Raw genomic sequence first — 19,713 nt, forward strand, 5'->3', positions numbered from 1 at the left:
TTTGATTCTGACCTCCACCATTCTTACCAAACTTTCCTCTAAACTTTGAAATTCCTTGCTCTTGCTCTGAGCTCTCAAACTTCCTTTTCCTATTTTCATTTTCTCTTTTTGCTATTTCACGTTCTCCTTCCACTATCATTGCCTTCTGCACCAGGGCGGCATAATTCTTGATCTTCAACAGTGCCACTTGACTTCGTATCCATGGCCTAAGTCCCTGTTGAAACCTTTTGGCCTTCTTCGCCTCCGTATTCACATACTCAGGTACAAATCTAGATAATTCTAAAAATTTCACCTCATATTCTGCTACCGACATATCTTCTTGTCTAAGGTCCAAAAACTTCATATCCAACTGATCTTGCATATAGCTTGGCAAATACTTCTCCAGAAACATCTGATAAGTGGCATTTTATACCACTTAGAACGTCTTAAAATGGCTTAAATTGGTGTCTTGAAATCAAGTATTTTGTGTATTTGATGCGTTTTTCTAGTGTTTATGCGTTTCAGGGTAATAGTTGCATTTCGGGGGAGGAATCATCAAGAATAAGCCTTGGCATGTGTTCACCATTGCGAGAGGAAAGGAATGGGCAGATTACGGCGAAGAAACGGAGCAAGCTTGGAATTTTTCCAGTAGGGTCCTGCGCGCCCGCGCAGCAATGCTGAGCGGCCGCGCAAGGTCGGGGAAAAAGCTGAATTATTTTAGACTTCTACTTCTGTTTGGCTTCCAACTTCTATGTAATCTGAGTTTTATGGGACTATTATATAGGTAGATTTGAGACGTTTTCATGGAGAGTATTAAGGAGATTATGTTTTAGATTGTGTTTTACGCAAGAAGCAAAGGAGATAAGGAAGAAGACCGATTTAGCACACCGCAACGAAGAGGAAGCATATATTCTTATGATTCTTGTTTCGTTGTAACGTTGGATGCTAGTTTTCTTGCTTTGAATTATTTACTCTTGTGACGTACTCGGTTTTAATATAAGTAGTGTAGTTATTATTTTCTTGTGTTGTTTGTCATGATTTTATATGAACCCATGATGGCGATAAGTTCTATTATGGGCTAATCGTGATCATGGGGTTACAACGGATTTATTATGGAATTCTTTAGTTAATTGTTTAATACTTTAGTGTGTGATGATTGCATGATATCTAGTATTGGTTGTGCGTATTCGTCTTATGTGCGTCGCGAACATATAAGATAGGGTGTTAATCTCTTGTGAAGCGACGGTGGATCTTGAGATTTAGAACTTGCCATGCTAGCATAGGTTCATGTACGTTGTGCATGATTAGTGGGTAACTCTAACAGTTTTATTTGCCCTATATAATCAAAAGGAATAACTTGTGCTTAAATCGTTGTGTTGTCAATTTCTGTAGACATATAGGAACTCAACATAATTGATGACTATTCAACTTCTATCTTAATTGTGGATGTTTGGTAGAATGGTATTAGTACAATGAAAGTTGGCTTTTATCAGTTTCGTGTTATTCGATTAATATCATCACTGTCACATGCTAAAGGTAATAACAATGGCTATAGAAGGAAGTAATAATGAAGTTGTGATCTCATGAGTGTTTTATTATTGATAATTTGAAGTGTTAGTTAAGTGGTTAATTAAGTAGTTAATTATAGTTAATATTTGATCAACAATTTTAAGTGTTATTATCTTAACATTGAGAAGTAATCATACATTGGTGAGTGAGTTTAATTACACAATAAATTAGTCTGAGTCTTTGAGGGAACGAACTAGAAAGTATTCTATATTACTTGCGAACGCGTATACTTGCGTGAATATTAGCGCGTGTTTTCGCCCAAACAAGTTTTTGGCGCCGCTGCCGGGGACTCGGCGTATTTGTTTAGTTTATGTGCTTACCATCATTGGTCATTAGGACTCAGTGATTAGGACGTAGTAGTTACTTACTCTTTTCGGTTGTGTTTCAGGTACTTTAGCAAGCGTTTATGCAAACTCATTCTCGTGCTCGCAAGAGGACTTTAGATACAGCTGAGGAGACAGACGAAGTTCTTGATATTCCGGAGAAGTTAGATTTTGAGGATTCGGATTCAGGAACTGAGCAGAAAGAACTAGTAAACATGGGAGATCGTATTGTTCAAGCTGATCCAGCTCTTATGGATTTTTCTCGGCCTAAAATTGATGACATTCAGTCAAGCATCCTTCATCCGGCTATTCAAGCTAACACCTTTGAAATCAAGCCGGGCACTATTCAGATGGTGCAGAATTCTGTTTCTTTTGGAGGAGCGGCAACTGAAGACCCCAACATGCATATAAGAAATTTTGTCGAGATCTGCAGCACTTTCAAGTATAATGGCGTGACTGATGAGGCTATCAAGTTGAGGCTTTTCCCATTCTCACTGAGGGATAAGGCTAAAGACTGGTTACATTCTGAACCAGCTGGGTCCATCACTACGTGGCAAGATCTTGCGCAAAAGTTTCTGGTGAAGTTTTATCCAATGGCAAAGACTGCTGCTATGAGGAGTGCTCTTACTCAGTTTGCGCAGCAACCTACAGAATCTATGTGCGAGGCTTGGGAACGCTACAAGGAAATGTTGAGAAAATGTCCACATCATGGAATGCCGGATTGGATGGTGATCACTGGTTTCTATAATGGTTTGGGGGCCCAATCTCGGCCCATGCTCGATGCAGCAGCTGGAGGCGCCTTATGGGCTAAAAGCTATACTGAGGCGTATAATCTTATAGAGACGATGGCTGCAAATGAGCATCAAAACCCAACTCAGAGGATGACGTCAGGCAAGGTAGCAGGTATTCTGGAAGTTGATGCAGCCACCGCTATTGCAGCCCAGCTCCAAGCGCTATCAATGAAGGTCGATTCTCTGGCTACGTATGGAGTTAATCAAATAGCTATGGTTTGTGAGCTTTGTGCAGGTTCTCATGCTACGGATCAGTGTTCTCTTGTCAACGAATCTGTTCAGTATGTGAATAATTATCAGCGACAACAGCAGCCTGTGCCAGCGACCTATCATCCTAATAACAGAAATCATCCAAATTTCAGTTGGGGGAATAATCAGAATGCGATTTAGCCAACATATCAGCAAGGAGTGAGTAAACAGTTTAACCCACCTGGATTCCAGCAACCACAGCAGTATGCTACAAGGCAATCATATCCTCAACAGGGAAGTGCAGCTGCACCTACTAGTGCTGATTTTGAGGAACTTAAGCTATTGTGCAAGAGTCAGGCGGTTTCTATCAAGACCTTGGAAAATCAAATCGGTCAATTAGCCAATACAGTGCTCAATCGTCAACCTGGCACTCTTCCCAGTGACACGGAAGTACCAGGCAGGAAGGAAGCTAAAGAGCAAGTCAAGGCTATTACCTTAAGGTCTGGAAAAGTAGCTGATGCTGAAAAGGCAAAAGAAGTCGAAGCTAAAGTTAGAGATGAAGAATCTAAGCAAAAGGAGAAAGCGGCGGAACCAAGGAAGACTACTGTTGAACACACTCTGCCTGAGGCTAATACAGGGGAGAAACAGCTCTATCCTCCACCACCTTTTCCTAAGAGATTGCAGCAACAAAAGCTGGATAGACAGTTTGGGAAGTTTCTGGAGGTGTTCAAGAAACTTCACATCAATATACCTTTCGCTGAGGCTCTGGAACAAATGCCTAGTTATGTGAAGTTCATGAAGACTATTCTTTCAAGGAAGGTGAAACTGGATGACCTTGAAACCGTTGCTCTCACGGAAGAATGCAGCGCTGTTCTGCAGCAAAAGTTACCGCCAAAACTGAAAGATCCAGGAAGCTTCACCATTCCTTGCACCATTGGCAATCTAACTTTTGACAAGTGCCTTTGTGATTTGGGAGCAAGCATTAATCTAATGCCTTTATCGATCTTTAAAAAGCTGGATCTGCCTGATCCAAAACCCACATACATGTCGCTACAATTGGCTGACCGTTCCATTACTTACCCAAGGGGCATAGTTGAGGATGTGCTCGTCAAGGTGGATAAGCTCTTCTTTCCTGCAGATTTCGTTATTCTGGATTTTGAGGAAGATAAAAAGATTCCCATAATCTTGGGGAGGCCTTTCTTGGCTACCGGCCGCACCTTGATAGATGTGTAAAAAGGGGAACTTACTATGCGGGTCCAAGATCAGGATGTGACCTTCAACGTATTCAAGGCAATGAAATTCCCTACAGAAGATGAGGAGTGCTTAAAAGTGGATGTGATTGATTCCGCGGTTACTTCGGAACTCGAGCACATGCTAATGTCTGATGCATTGGAAAAGGCCTTAGTGGGGGAATTTGACAGTGATGATGAAGATAGCAACGAGCAATTATAATAACTGAACGCTTCTCCCTGGAAGCAAAAGCTGGACATACCATTTAAATCTCTTGGTACTTCTGACCTCAAGAACGCTGAAGGGAAGCTCAAACCATCAATAGAGGAAGCACCTACCTTGGAGCTCAAACCATTACCTGAAGACTTGAGGTATGCTTTTTTAGGTGATTCATCTACATTACCTGTTATTATTTCAGCTGACCTTTCAGGTAGTGAGGAAGACAAGCTCTTAAGGATTTTGAGAGAATTCAAATCGGCTATAGGATGGACCATAGCAGACATCAAGGGGATAAGTCCTTCATATTGTATGCATAAAATTCTGTTAGAGGAAGGTAGTAAGCCAACTGTGGAACAGCAGCGAAGACTGAACCCGATCATGAAGGAGGTGGTAAAGAAAGAAATTCTGAAATGGCTAGATGCAGGCATCATTTATCCTATTTCTGACAGCTCGTGGGTGAGTCCCGTACAATGTGTACCTAAGAAAGGAGGTATCACTGTGGTCGCAAATGAAAAGAATGAGCTCATCCCTACTCGAACGGTTACAGGATGGAGAGTATGCATGGATTATAGGAAATTGAACAAAGCCACAAGGAAGGATCACTTTCCTCTTCCATTTATTGATCAAATGCTTGACAGATTGGCGGGACATGAGTATTTTTGTCTTCTGGATGGTTATTCCGGGTATAATCAGATTTGTATTGCACCAGAGGATCAGGAAAAGACTACCTTCACTTGCCCATTTGGCACATTTGCTTTTCGTAGAGTTTCGTTTGGGTTATGTGGCGCCCCGGCCACCTTTCAGAGATGTATGATGGCTATATTCTCTGACATGATTGGAAATAACGTCGAAGTGTTCATGGATGACTTCTCCGTCTTTGGACACTCATATGATGAATGTTTGAATAATCTGCGCGCCGTACTCAAAAGATGCGTGGAAACTAATTTGGTGCTTAATTGGGAGAAATGTCATTTTATGGTGCGTGAAGGCATTATCCTTGGGCATAAGGTCTCTAGAAAGGGTCTGGAGGTGGACAAGGCCAAGGTGGGAGTCATTGAAAATCTTCCCCCACCCAATTCTGTGAAAGGAATCCGTAGTTTTCTTGGTCATGCGGGTTTTTATCGGTGATTCATCAAGGACTTTTCAAGGATATCTAAGCCGTTGTGCAATTTGTTTGAGAAAGATGTGCCTTTCAAATTTGATGATGAATGTTTGGCAGCATTCGAGACTCTCAAGAAGAGTTTGATCACTGCACCAGTTATTATAGCACCGGATTGGACAGAACCGTTTGAGATGATGTGTGATGCGAGTGATTATGCGGTAGGTGCAGTTCTGGGACAGCGCAAGAAAAATATCTTCCATGTGGTCTACTATGCGAGTAAGACTTTAAATGGGGCCCAATTGAACTACACCACTACTGAGAAGGAGCTTTTGGCTATAGTCTTTGGCTTTGAGAAATTTTGATCTTATCTGCTTGGTACGAAAGTAACAGTATTCACTGATCATGCAGCTATTCGCTATCTGGTTTCTAAGAAGGATTCGAAGCCGAGACTCATTCGTTGGATGCTTTTACTTCAGGAATTTGAGTTAGGGATCAAAGATAGAAAAGGTACTGAGAATCAAGTAGCTGACCATCTCTCTAGGTTGGAGAATCCCGATTCTACTTCACAAGATAGGACATTAATCAATGAATCTTTTCCGGATGAGCAGTTGTTTGCAATTCAGGAGGAAGAACCATGGTTTGCAGATATTGTAAACTATCTTGTCAGCAATATAATGCCTCTTAATTTGACATCCGCTCAAAAGAAGAAGTTTCTGCATGAGGTGAAGTGGTATATGTGGGATGAACCATATTTGTTTAGACAGGGAGCTGACCAGATCATCAAGAGATGTATCCCATTCTGTGAGACGGAGGGGATATTACGAGACTGCCATTCCACGGTTTATGGTGGATACTATGGAGGTGAGAAGACGGCAGCTCGTATTCTGCAAGCAGGTTTTTTCTGGCCTACTTTGTTCAAGGATGCTCATCAGTTTGTTTTAAGGTGTGATCGTTGCCAAAGAGTGGGAAATTTGTCAAGGAAGGATGAGATGCCATTAAATGTGATGCTTGAAGTCGAGGTCTTTGATGTGTGGGGAATCGATTTCATGGGGCCTTTTATCTCATCTTGCAATAATCAGTACATCTTGCTGGCAGTCGATTATGTCTCAAAATGGGTCGAAGTTAAAGCTTTACCGACAAATGATGCAAAGGTAGTACTAAATTTTCTTCATAAGCAAATTTTCACAAGGTTTGGAATGCCTCGGGTAATCATAAGTGATGAAGGATCGCATTTTTGCAACCGTAAGTTCACTTCTATGATGCAGCGTTATAATGTGAATCATCGAGTAGCTACTGCCTATCATCCGCAAACAAATGGTCAAGCGGAAGTGTCTAACAGAGAGATAAAGCGTATTCTAGAGAAGGTTGTTTGTCCGTCAAGGAAGGATTGGTCTTTAAAGCTCGATGAAGCTGTTTGGGCTTACAGAACAGCATACAAAACTCCACTTGAGATGTCACCGTTTCAGTTGGTGTACGGTAAGGGATGTCATCTACCGGCGGAGCTTGAGCATAAAGCCTACTGGGCATTGAAGAAATTGAACCTGGATTTAGATGCAGCTGGTAAGAAAAGAATGCTTCAACTTAATGAACTTGATGAATTTCGACTTCAAGCGTACGAGAATAACAAAATGTATAAGGAAAAGGTGAAGAGGTGGCACGATAGGAAGCTACATCCTAAGTTATTTGTGCCAGGGCAACAAGTTCTGTTATTCAACTCTCGGCTCCGACTTTTTCCTGGGAAGTTAAAATCAAGATGGTCTGGACCTTTTATTGTCAAAACTGTGTTTCCACATGGAGCGGTGGAAATTTTCGAGAATGATTCGGACCAAGCATTCAAGGTTAACGGTCAGCGGTTGAAGCACTACTATGGGGACATGGCAAACCGAGAGGTGGTTAGTGCCATTTTGTTGACTACTTGAGAAAGGAACGGAACGTCAAGCTAATGACGAAAAAGAAGCGCTGCATGGGAGGCAACCCATGAATTGTTGTTACAGGAACCCTTAGAAGTTAATAACCTATCCAAAAACACAAAAAAATAAGAAATCAGGGGCTGAAAAAAAAAATTCCAGAGACCCTCTGCGCGCCCGCGCAGCTATGCTGAGCGGCCGCGCAGCTTGCTGCGCGCCCGCGCAGAAATGCTGAGCGGCCGCGCAGGGGTCGAGTTCCAGAAAATTTTTTACAGTTCAGAAAAAAAAAAAAAACAAGAAAACAAAAAAAACAAACAAAAACACAAAAACAGTTTTAGCCCATAAACCCACGAATTGTTCCCACTACCACATCATTTTAGCCCTTAATTCCCAAACCCTAATCTAATCCACACCCTATATATACATACACCTATCCTACATATCTCCCACAAAACTTCCTACACTTAAACCCTCTCACAAATATCAAAAATCAGTTCTTACACACTTTTATTCACGAATCAATGGCACCCAAGAGAGCACGCACTATTGACAGCAGCAACACAGTTCCTACTGCTGATTCATCGAGGGGTACTGCTGCAAGACCTCGGTTAACTGACAGAGCTGCGGAGGAGGAGTACACTAGGCTGTTGGGGAAGCCGATTCTGAAAGAGAGGGGGTTTTTACCATCAGGGAGGGATGGTGAGTTGTTGCCCATGATTGCAGAGAAGGGGTGGATAGCTTTTTGTGAGTCACCCGAAGCAGTACCGATGAGCATTGTTCGCGAGTTCTACGCGAACGCGAAGGCTGAAAAGAATGGGTTTTCTGTAGTCTGTGGGCTAACAGTTGATTATCATCCTGCGGCGATTCGCCGTGTGATTGAACAGCGAGAGAGGAAGCCCGAGGAGGAGAGCTGGAATGAAAAGACTGCTGAGGATTTTGACTTGGATTTGATTTGTGCGACTCTCTGTCGACCGGGCACAGTTTGGAACTGCAGTCCAGCCAATAATGAGTATCGTCACTTTCCGGCGATCGCCATGAACAGGAATTCTGAAGTTTTTGAGGGGAGCAAAGCATATGAACATCCCTTATGCATCCACGGTTACGAAGCTATGCCGAGCATTAGGAGTGAACTGGCCGGCTCATGAGCAGTTGCAGTTGCCAGCAGCTCCGATAGATTCTGGCACTCTGAATGGGATGCAGGAGTGGACCGGTGGTGAGCCTGAGGAGCATGGGCTGGGTTATCGTCTTCCAGGAGGACGTCCAGCACGAGGTGCTACTATGGCTAGGCCAGGGCGTGGTGAGGCTGGTTCGTCGAGAGCTCAGGAGGGTGCTGGGATGGGTGATGCCCAGTATAGGAGGCTGTCACGGCGGATGGATGCCATGTATGAGACGCAGAGCAGGTTTGCTCAGGAGCTCACCCTTGCGTTAGGGACTGCTTTTCGAGGCCTTGGAGCTGATATCCAGTGGCCAGTTTTTGGTGAGGACTCTGCATACCCACCGCCTGATACTCCACCCGCTGAGGGTGATGATGATGATGACTCCGAGTAGGTATACCCTGTGTTCCTTTCTACTACTTTCACTGAGGACAGTGAAGATTTTTAGTTTGGGGGTGGTAGTTAAGGAATATTGTGTGTGTGTCATTTAGTTGCATATTCATGATAGTTTAGTTCATATAGTTGCATAATTTATGCCATATAGTTTTTTTTATGAATGTCATGTAGCTCATGCATTTACTATGATCCCTTTTGCAATGATTTATCGACTGAATTGTGATATTGATGCGAGTGTAGTGATAGCATTAAAGTGATATTAAGTTGTGTAGGTTGATATGCATGCTAGAAACAATTGTAAGTCCACTAAGTCTTAAAGAATGTGTAAGGGCTAGATTGTTGTTATGATTTGGTTGTTTTCAAGGTCAATCTATTTATTATGCTTAGAATTCGATTATAGGTTCTTAGTGATTAAAACATGAAAAAGAAAAATTTTTGGAGAAAAAAATATGGAAGTTGTTGCTAGTTGTGGCTAGGCGTCAAATGGCTAGTAGCCGGCTCGCTTATGTTGCGAGTAGTCTAGGGTTGAGCAAGATGGAGCGAAACGCACTTGCTCAGAAGTTATTAAAAAAAATATATATATTTTTTGCATAATTGATCAAGAGTGGGCTCTTTGGTATTCGAGTTATTAAGTTCTTAGGGGACTTTGTGCCTAGTGACCTAAGGCTTTTAGAGTCTGGGATCTGCTAACCTAACGCTCGTTACATGGATACCATTGTATAAGTCTTTTGTGGACCTCACTCATTGCACGGTCAAATAAGCATTTGAGTTGTAAATAAAAAGCACGATTCTGTAGTAAGCTCCAGAGTTCTTGTAGTGTTGTATATCACTTTGTGCCTAGAATTTTTTATTCTTTGTATAATCGTAGGATTACCTTGAAGATAGTCTAGTCATAGTAATTGGTCTAGTTCCGAAGCATATCTATTAAGCATTTGCACACACCACGTTTCTGGCTGTATGTCCGTTTGCATGAGTTTATTGATCTTTAGTTGTCTAACTGCATTCGTTGAGAGGTAACAATTTGGTTGGTTAATTATAGTAAGGGGGATCGTTGCATTTTCATATAGATTGCATTCATGCATATTTTTATTTGTTTTTGAGTCTGTGACGCTTGAGGACAAGCATCGATTTAAGTTTGGGGGTGTGATAAGTGGCATTTTATACCACTTAGAACGTCTTAAAATGGCTTAAATTGGTCTCTTGAAATCAAGTATTTTGTATATTTGATGCGTTTTTCTAGTGTTTATGCATTTCAGGGTAATAGTTGCATTTCGGGGGAGGAATCATCAAGAATAAGCCTTGGCATGTATTCACCATTGCGAGAGGAAAGGAATGGGCAGATTACGGCGAAGAAACGGAGCAAGCTTGGAATTTTTCCAGTAGGGTCCTGCGCGCCCGCGCAGCAATGCTGAGCGGAGCCTGCGCGGCCCGCGCAGATATGCTGAGCGGCTGCGCAAGGTCGGGGAAAAAGCTGAATTATTTTAGACTTCTACTTCTGTTTGGCTTCCAACTTCTATGTAATCTGAGTTTTATGGGACTATTATATAGGTAGATTTGAGACGTTTTCATGGAGAGTATTAAGGAGATTATGTTTTAGATTGTGTTTTACGCAAGAAGCAAAGGAGATAAGGAAGAAGACCGATTTAGCACACCGTAACGAAGAGGAAGCATATATTCTTGTGATTCTTGTTTCGTTGTAACGTTGGATGCTAGTTTTCTTGCTTTGACTTATTTACTCTTGTGACGTACTCGGTTTTAATATAATTAGTGTAGTTATTATTTTCTTGTGTTGTTTGTCATGATTTCATATGAACCCATGATGGCGATAAGTTCTATTATGGGCTAATCGTGATCATGGGGTTACAACGGATTTATTATGGAATTCTTTAGTTAATTGTTTAATACTTTAGTGTGTGATGATTGCATGATATCTAGTATTGGTTGTGCGTATTCGTCTTATGTGTGTCGCGAACATATAAGATAAGGTGTTAATCTCTTGTGAAGCGACGGTGGATCTTGAGATTTAGAACTTGCCATGCTAGCATAGGTTCATGTACGTTGTGCATGATTAGTGGGTAACTCTAACAGTTTTATTTGCCCTATGTAATCAAAAGGAATAACTTGTGCTTAAATCGTTGTGTTGTCAATTTCTGTAGACATATAGGAACTCAACATAATTGATGACTATTCAACTTCTATCTTAATTGTGGATGTTTGGTAGAATGGTATTAGTACAATGAAAGCTGGCTTTTATCAGTTTCGTGTTATTCGATTAATATCATCACTGTCACATGCTAAAGGTAATAACAATGGCTATAGAAGGAAGTAATAATGAAGTTGTGATCTCATGAGTGTTTTATTATTGATAATTTGAAGTGTTAGTTAAGTAGTTAAGTGGTTAATTAAGTAGTTAATTATAGTTAATATTTGATCAACAATTTTAAGTGTTATTATCTTAACATTGAGAAGTAATCATACATTGGTGAGTGAGTTTAATTAGACAATAAATTAGTCTGAGTCTCTGAGGGAACGAACTAGAAAGTATTCTATATTACTTGCGAACGCGTATACTTGCGTGAATATTAGCGCGTGTTTTCGCCCTAACAACATCTTAATAAACTTTTCCCATAACAAATATTTCCCTTCAAGCAAAGCTTTAGAAGATACACAGGCTCCTCTGAAGAGGGTGGAATAGGGTCCATTGGGGTACCGGTCAAACTAATCTCTGAATCAGAATCACTACCACTACTGGGGTCCTGAGAGAAAACATAAAACAGCAACCAAGAAACGGCGTTAGGGTCTAGATAAAACTTCCAACTAAATCACACCCTAACTCTAGTTGCTAGTTTAACTATTCACTTTACTTAGAATATACCTAATTGTTATGGATTAAAACTACTATATATAATTGCTGTATTTAATACTAAGGAACGTGAGCTCCAAGGCTCGGTTTGACTGCTCTTGTGTTTCGTGACTCAATCTGCCTTAACAAGATGCCTACGTACCTTGCTGATTGCCAAGGATCAAGTCAAAAAACGTAGTTCTTGGTTTGTGGGGTGAGACCCCTTATATAGATGTGGGAGTCCTTGAATTGGACTTGGTATAGGAGACTTGATGGACAAGCCTCTGATTTAGGATAGACTTAGGAGTCCTAGGAAGTAGGAAGCTGATTCCTTATCCTTTTAGGTCCCCTTGGGGCTAATCTCTAAGGATTTATATCCTTATCGGGACTCTTTTCAACATCTGATTTCTCCCTTATTAATTAATTACGAAATTAATTAATAATCAGGGCTTTTGGGCCTTTTTTATTCCATTAGGCCTGATCTGGTCCATCAGGCTTAACCTTTCTGGTCTGAATATTATACATCTTATTATTGGGCCTATCAGCCCATTAATTATAAAATCAGGACTTATTTATCCCTATCATTTGCCCCCCAACTTTTGGGAAACATTGATTAGGTTTCGCAGAAGTTAAGTCTATTCATTCCCTTGCAGGGTTTCGTTTTTGCGTAAAGTGTGGAGCGACCTACACGTTTACAACGATTTTTCCTTTTATTCAGGAATTATCTGAATTTCCAGGAATTTTTCCCTTAATTCCGGGATTTATCCTTAATTTTCTGGATTTTTCCCTTAATTTCTGGGATTTATCCTTAATTTTCCGGATTTTTCCCTTAATTTCTAGGATTTATCCTTAATTTTCTGGATTTTTCCCTTAATTTCTGGGATTTATCCTTAATTTTCTGGATTTTTCCCTTAATTTCTGGGATTTATCCTTAATTTTCTGGATTTTTCCCTTAATTCCGGGATTTATCCTTAATTTTCTGGATTTTTCCCTTAATTTCTGGGATTTATCCTTAATTTTCCGGATTTTTCCCTTAATTTCTGGGATTTATCCTTAATTTTCTGGATTTTTCCCTTAATTTCTGGGATTTATCCTTAATTTTCTGGATTTTTCCCTTAATTTCTGGGATTTATCCTTAATTTACTGGATTTATTCCTTATTTCTGAAAATATTAACATTTTTCAGAAATTATTTAAGGAATTTCCTTATTTTTCTGGATTTTTTCCCTAATTTCCGGGATTTATCCTTAATTTTCTGGATTTATTCCTTATTTCTGAAAATATTAACATTTTTCAGAAATTATTTAAGGAATTTCCTTATTTTTCTGGATTTTTTCCCTAATTTCTGGGATTTATCCTTAATTTTCTGGATTTATTCCTTATTTCTGAAAATATTAACATTTTTCAGAAATTATTTAAGGAATTTCCTTATTTTTCTGGATTTTTTCCCTAATTTCTGGGATTTATCCTTAATTTTCTGGATTTATTCCTTATTTCTGAAAATATTAACATTTTTCAAAAATTATTTTAAGGAATTTCCTGATTTTTTTTTGTAATTTTCCAGGATTTTTTTTCTCCCCCTTTTTTTTTTTTTTTTTTTATACAGTTTTCGACCAGGAATCCATTCGGCCAGGATCCTGGTCGAATTAACCTTCTTTCAGCCCTGGTCGAAGGAAATTCGAGCAGGAATATTCGAGCAGAGGTCCTGGTCGAATTTCGGCCAGGATTTTTTCCCCCCCTTTTTTTTTTTTTTTTTATACAGTTTTCGACCAGGAATCCATTCGGCCAGGATCCTGGTCGAATTAACCTTCTTTCAGCCCTGGTCGAAGGAAATTCGAGCAGGAATATTCGAGCAGAGGTCCTGGTCGAATTTCGGCCAGGATTTTTTCCCCCCTTTTTTTTTTTTTTTTTCGACTAGGATTTTCGTCCTTTTTCGGTCAGGATCTCCGTTTTTGACCGAATTAACCCTCATTTGTTGCCCAGGTCGATGAAAATTCGGGCAGGGCTCATTCGACCAGGATTTTATTTGGTTTCCTGGTCGACCGGGTCAAAAACGTTCTGCCATTCTGATCGAATGAAACAGCTATTTCCCCTTTTCGACCAGGAAATTTTCGGTCAGGGTTTTAGGTCAGAATTCTTTGTTTTGACCGAATTAGCCGCCTTTCTTGCCTTGGTCGAAGCAATTTCGAGCAGGATTGTTTCGATCAGGTTCCTTACTTACCTCCTGGTCGACAAATTCTCTTGGTGTTAGGATTCTTCGATTTGAATCTTGACTCTTTCGGTCAGGAACTAGGATTTTGACCGAATTAACCCTCTCTCTTAGCCTTGGTCGAAGCCTTTTCGACCTCAACTAATTCGACAAGGATTACAACATGAAACCTGATCGAATTGGGTCAAGAATTTAGGATATATCACTTTTTGTGACTCCATATGTTTGATTTGGGCCCTAAGTCTGGGCTTTTCTTTTTGGCTTTTTTCCAACTTTTGGTCCTTTTGTTGATTTTCTTTAGAAAATCCTGGATTTGAGCATTGACACTGGGCTTCTTGGGCCCCTAAACACTTGGATTTTCTAGATTTATCTAGAGTTTCTAGGTGTTTTTTTTTTTGAAGATAATACTCATCTATATTTTCTTCCAGACTTTGGACCCCGGTGCAGGACTTTGATTTGAGCATTTGGTCCCTTATCTGGGCTTGATTTACTTCCAGGCCCAACAAGACTTAACTTCATTATTTCTTCTGAATTGGGCCTTTTTATTGGGCTTTCATATCATGTGCTTAATTTACTTGCCATGCCATAGAGATTCAAATATATTTTGAAAATTTTCTGAATTTCATAAATTATTGGGATTCATCCCTTACACAAGTCTTTAATAAACCTCAAAATAAAGTCAAAACATGTAAATCCTAAGCAAACAAAGCTTCAAGGTGCTTTTCAACCTACTTGTCATCTTGACAAGTGAGAATCGTACTTCGATCATCTCACACGTAGTAAACCTTCAGGTTTTGTGCGTGCCAGGTCCTCGGGACTTCAAAACCATCCATAGTTTCCAGCTTGTAGGTTCCTCTACCCTGAACACTCTTGACTCTGTACGGCCCTTCCCAATTCGGGGCAAGCTTTCCTTTTTGTCCTACACCAGATGCTTCTATCTTCCTCAAAACTAGATCGCCTTGTTTAAAAAACCTTTCTTTAACCCTTAGGTTGTAGTAGAATGAAGCCTTTTTCTGATATTCTACTATCTTTGTATGTGCCCTATCTCGCACTTCATCGATCAGATCCAGGGCTAACCTCTGCCCTTCCTCATTTTCTTCTACGTTGAAAGCCTGAATCCTTGGAGAGGAATGTGATATCTCCACGGGAACTACTGCTTCCGCCCCATATGCCAACATGAAAGGAGTTGCATCTGTCGTGACTCTACAAGTAGTCCTGTAGGCCCATAATATTGGAAGTATCTCATCTACCCAATTATTTCTTGACTTCTCGATCCTCTTCTTTAGTCCATCCAGGATTATCCGATTTGCTACCTCCGCTTGCCCATTGGCTTGCGGGTGAGCCACAGAGGTGAACCGTAACTCAATTTCATTTTCTTCGCAATACTTCTTGAATTCCTCGTTGTTGAATTGTGTTCCATTGTCAGTGACGAGGATACGGGGAATTCCATATCGGCACATAATGTTTTCCCACAGGAATTGTGCAACCTGCTTAGTTGTGATTTTGGCCAAAGGTTTGGCTTCGATCCACTTGGTGAAATAATCAATGGCTACAATCAGAAACTTCCTTTGTGCTGTGGCCATAGGAAAAGGCCCTAGAATATCCATCCCCCACATAGCAAAGGGAATAGGTGAGTTGATAGAGGTCAGCATCTCGGGGGGTTGTCTGGCGACTGGTGCATGCTTCTGACAACGATCACACTTCTTTACATATTCTTTGGCATCAGCCATCATTTCTGGCCAATAGAAGCCTAAACGAGTTATCTTATGAGCCAAGGCCCTGCCCCCCAAGTGTTGCCCACAAATACCTCCATGCACTTCCTCAAGAGCTAAGCGTGCCTCATCGGGCCTGAGACACCTCAAGTAAGGAACCACGAAAGATCTTTTATATAGAATCCCATCTATCAAAGAGTACCTTAGTGCTCGAACAGTTAACTTTCGTGCCTCAATTGTATCGCTTGGCAACCAACCGGTCTGAATGTGAGCCTTGATGGGATCAATCCATGACGTCCCCAAGCCTACGGGAGCCACAAGCTTAATATCTATGCTTCGTGTCTTCAAAACACGGAAGTACACACTTCCTGAACTTTCTTCAATCTCAGATGAAGCAAACTTTGATAGCGCATCTGCTTTAGCATTTTCTTCCCTTGGAATGTGTTCAACATGGCATTCATTAAATTGGGTCATCACAGCCCTTACTAGGCGAACATACTTTGCCATCGTATCATCCCTTGCTTCAAATTCTCCCTTTACCTGGGATATGATCAACTTCGAGTCTCCACGGACCTTTAAGTTTTTGACTCTAAGTGTCCCAGCTAGACCAAGGCCAGCAATCAGGGCTTCATACTCTGCCTCATTGTTTGTGGTTGGGAAGTCTAGCTTCATGGCATACTCAATTAAGAATCCATCAGGGCTTTGCAAAACCAACCCTGCTCCACTGGAATTTGTTTTTGATGCTCCATCAAAATAGAGAACCCAATATTCTTTCTCCTTGTCCCCATTGTCGACTCCCTTGTCTTGAGGTGTGGTATCTTCCTGCCCCCCGACTTCTTGGTTGGGTATGGTACATTCCACCACGAAGTCAGCTAGTACCTGGGCTTTTATGGCCATACGTGGCTTATATTTGAGATCGAACTCTCCCAACTCTATTGCCCACTTAATCAGTCTCCCACTTGCCTTGGGACTGTGAATGATATTTCTCAGTGGCTGATTTGTTAGCACTTCAATTTGGTGAGCTTGAAAATAAGGACGCAGCTTTCTTGAAGCCATTACCAAGGCTAAAGCGAATTTCTCAATGGCTGAATAATTCAACTCAGCACCATGCAAAATTTTGCTGACATAGTATACGGGTTTCTGGACTTTCAGTTCCTCCTTAACCAACACCGCGCTCAAGGCGCTTTCTGAAACAGCCAAGTACAAGAATAAAACTTCACCCAGGACTGGCTTGGCCAACAACGGGGCCTGGCCCATACACTTCTTTAACTCTTCAAATGCCTTCTGATTTTCCTCACTCCATACAAAGTCTTTAATGTTCTTTAATGACTTGAAGAATGACAAGCACTTGTCTCCTGACTTGGAGATGAATCGTCCTAGCGCAGCGACCCTTCCTGTGAGCTTCTGGACATCCTTGATGGTTTTTGGTGGTTCCATGTCCAGGATCGCCTTGATTTTATCGGGGTTAGCCTCAATTCCCCTTTTTGAGACCATCAATCCCAAGAATTTTCCAGATCCTACTCCGAAAGCACACTTCGTAGGATTCAACATCATCTTGTGGTACCTCAGGACCTCAAAAGCTTCCCTCAAATGGGTTATGTGATCAGTCTTTACTAGACTCTTGACTAACATGTCATCAACATAGACTTCCATAGTCTTACCAATAAGATCCTTAAAAACTTTATTTACCAACCTTTGATAGGTTGCTCCTGCATTTTTGAGACCAAACGCCATAACAAGATAACAATAAACACCAAAGTCAGTGATAAATGATACCTTTGGAATGTCATCCTTATGCATTTTGATCTGGTTGTATCCGCTAAACCCATCCATGAAACTCAGCATTTCATGTCCAGCGGTGGCATCAATCAAAGTATCAATTCTAGGCAGCGGAAAACAGTCTTTGGGGCATGCATCATTCAGATCAGTGAAGTCTATACACATCCTCCACTTTCCATTAGCCTTCTTCACCATTACAGGGTTTGCTAACCACTCCGGAAATTGAATCTCCTCAATGAAACCAGCCTCTAAGAGCTTTTCCACTTCCTGCTTTATAGCCTCTTGTCTTTCCGGGGCAAAATTTCTTTTCTTTTGTTTTACTGTCTTCCGGCTTGGATCCACGTTTAACTTGTGAGTAATTAACTCCGGGTCTATGCCTGGCATATCAGCTGCTGACCATGCAAACACATCACTATTTTCTTGCAAAAATTTCACTAACTTCCCTCTAAGGGGCTCCTCTAATGTGGCTCCAATGAAAGTCATCCTCTCAGGATTCTTGGGATCTAAAGGAACCGAAACCAATTCTTCTGCTGGCCTTCCTCTATTCTCATCATTTTCTCGAACATCCATATCTTCAATTGCCTACACTCATCGGTGTCATGGCCAACATCTTTGTGAAACCTGCAATACTTGCTCTTATCTAGCTTGGCTGGATCGGCCTTCAAGGGCTTAGGCCAACGAACATCTCGATCTTTCTCGATCTCCATCAAGATCTGGCTTCTGGGAGCATTCAGCTTAGCGTATTCGGTGAACTTTTGCCCAGGTCCTCCCTTCTTGGGGGTTGAATCAGGGTTTTGTTCGGTTTTAGGATACTTATCCTTAGCGATATACTCCAGATCAGTTTTCCGCTTCTTGCCTCCAGTGGGCTCATTACTTACTACGGTCTTCCTCATGCTTTCTTCAACCTTGATATACTTCCCTGCCCTCTCTTGGAGCTGCAACATATTTTCAGGGGGACGTTTGGCCAAGGACATCTTGAAAAACTCATCCCTAGTTCCTTGTTGCAGTGCTATCATAGCTACCTTATCATCAAGGTCTGGGACTTTTAAAGCCTCCTTTGTAAAATGATTCAGGTAATCTCTCAAGGATTCCTTAGCTTCTTGCACAATACTCATAAGAGATGCTGAACTTTTCTCATGGACTTTTCCACTGATGAACTGCTTAATAAAAGCCTGACTTAACTCTCTGAACGATCCAATAGAGTTTGGGGGCAAGCGACTGTACCATCTTTGAGCCATACCTGACAGGGTTTGAGGGAAGGCCCGACACTTTATAGCATCATTCACGGGTTGCAGCAACAGTGCATTAGAGAATGTCCTAACATGATTAGCGGGGTCTCCCGTGCCATCATAGGCTTTGATAGTGGGCATCTTGAATTTCCTTGAGATATGGGCATTCATTATCTCTTCTGTGAAGGGTGGAGTTGGATCATCAGGATCTCCAAGGGGAAGGAGATTGCTTGGATCAGTTCTTGGGACAACAGCCCTTCTTCTTACCGGACCATCCAGGTCTATGACAGGAGGAGGATTTCTCCCCCTAGGAGATATCTCGGGTCTGGTGGCCTGGTGAGCCTCCAAATCACGCCTCAGCCTTTGGATTTCAGCCTCATGAGCCCTGATCCTTTCCTGCACTTCTTGGGGATTCGCCCCTGGGGTGCTTTGGGGGCGTTGCCTTCCATCGGTCATTGGCTCTTTTCCAGGACGCCTCCTTCTCGGGGCCACTTCATCATCCGAAGATTCGGAGTCTCTCTCAGTATAAGGACCAGAAAATTCCCGATCCTCAGGAATAGGACCCAAACCTCGTATATAGGGGGGTGACTGCCCTCGTGCTTCGCCTCGCCTAGCATATCCGCTTCCTCCAACCTCAGGGCGAAGGGGCATCCCATAAGGGGGGTTAGTGGTAACAATAGTTGAATATTCATACCCGACGGGTCGAGAATTCACAGGTATATGTATTTGTTGAACTTGAGGATTCGTACCTTGAATAGTCGGGGGAGTTGTCCCTGTCTGGGCTTCCCCCTGAGTAGATGCATAAGTTGAATGGGGAGGAACCTCCACGGTTGATGAAATCACCTGGGTTGTCTCTGATGGTGTTCCTTCCTCTAGAGCTCCAATTGTTCTCCATGTTCTCGCCATGGTTGTTGTTGCTTTCCCCACAGTCGGCGCCAAATGTTATGGATTAAAACTACTATATATAATTGATGTATTTAATACTAAGGAACGTGAGCTCCAAGGCTCGATTTGACTGCTCTTGTGTTTCGTGACTCAATCTGCCTTAACAAGATGCCTACGTACCTTGCTGATTGCCAAGGAT

At 41.6% G+C, this 19,713-nt stretch overlaps 1 non-coding gene across 1 annotated transcript; it reads right to left on the bottom strand.

The window, feature by feature from the left end:
* Positions 1 to 2,479: 2,479 nt before the first annotated feature.
* Positions 2,480 to 2,586, bottom strand: LOC141698828 (small nucleolar RNA R71). The gene has a single exon (XR_012565328.1). It is a non-coding gene; the product is annotated as a small nucleolar RNA R71 (small nucleolar RNA).
* Between the last annotated feature and the right edge of the window lie 17,127 nt (positions 2,587 to 19,713).

Source organism: Apium graveolens, chromosome 11, assembly GCF_009905375.1.
Source record: "Apium graveolens cultivar Ventura chromosome 11, ASM990537v1, whole genome shotgun sequence".
NCBI lineage: Eukaryota > Viridiplantae > Streptophyta > Magnoliopsida > Apiales > Apiaceae > Apium > Apium graveolens.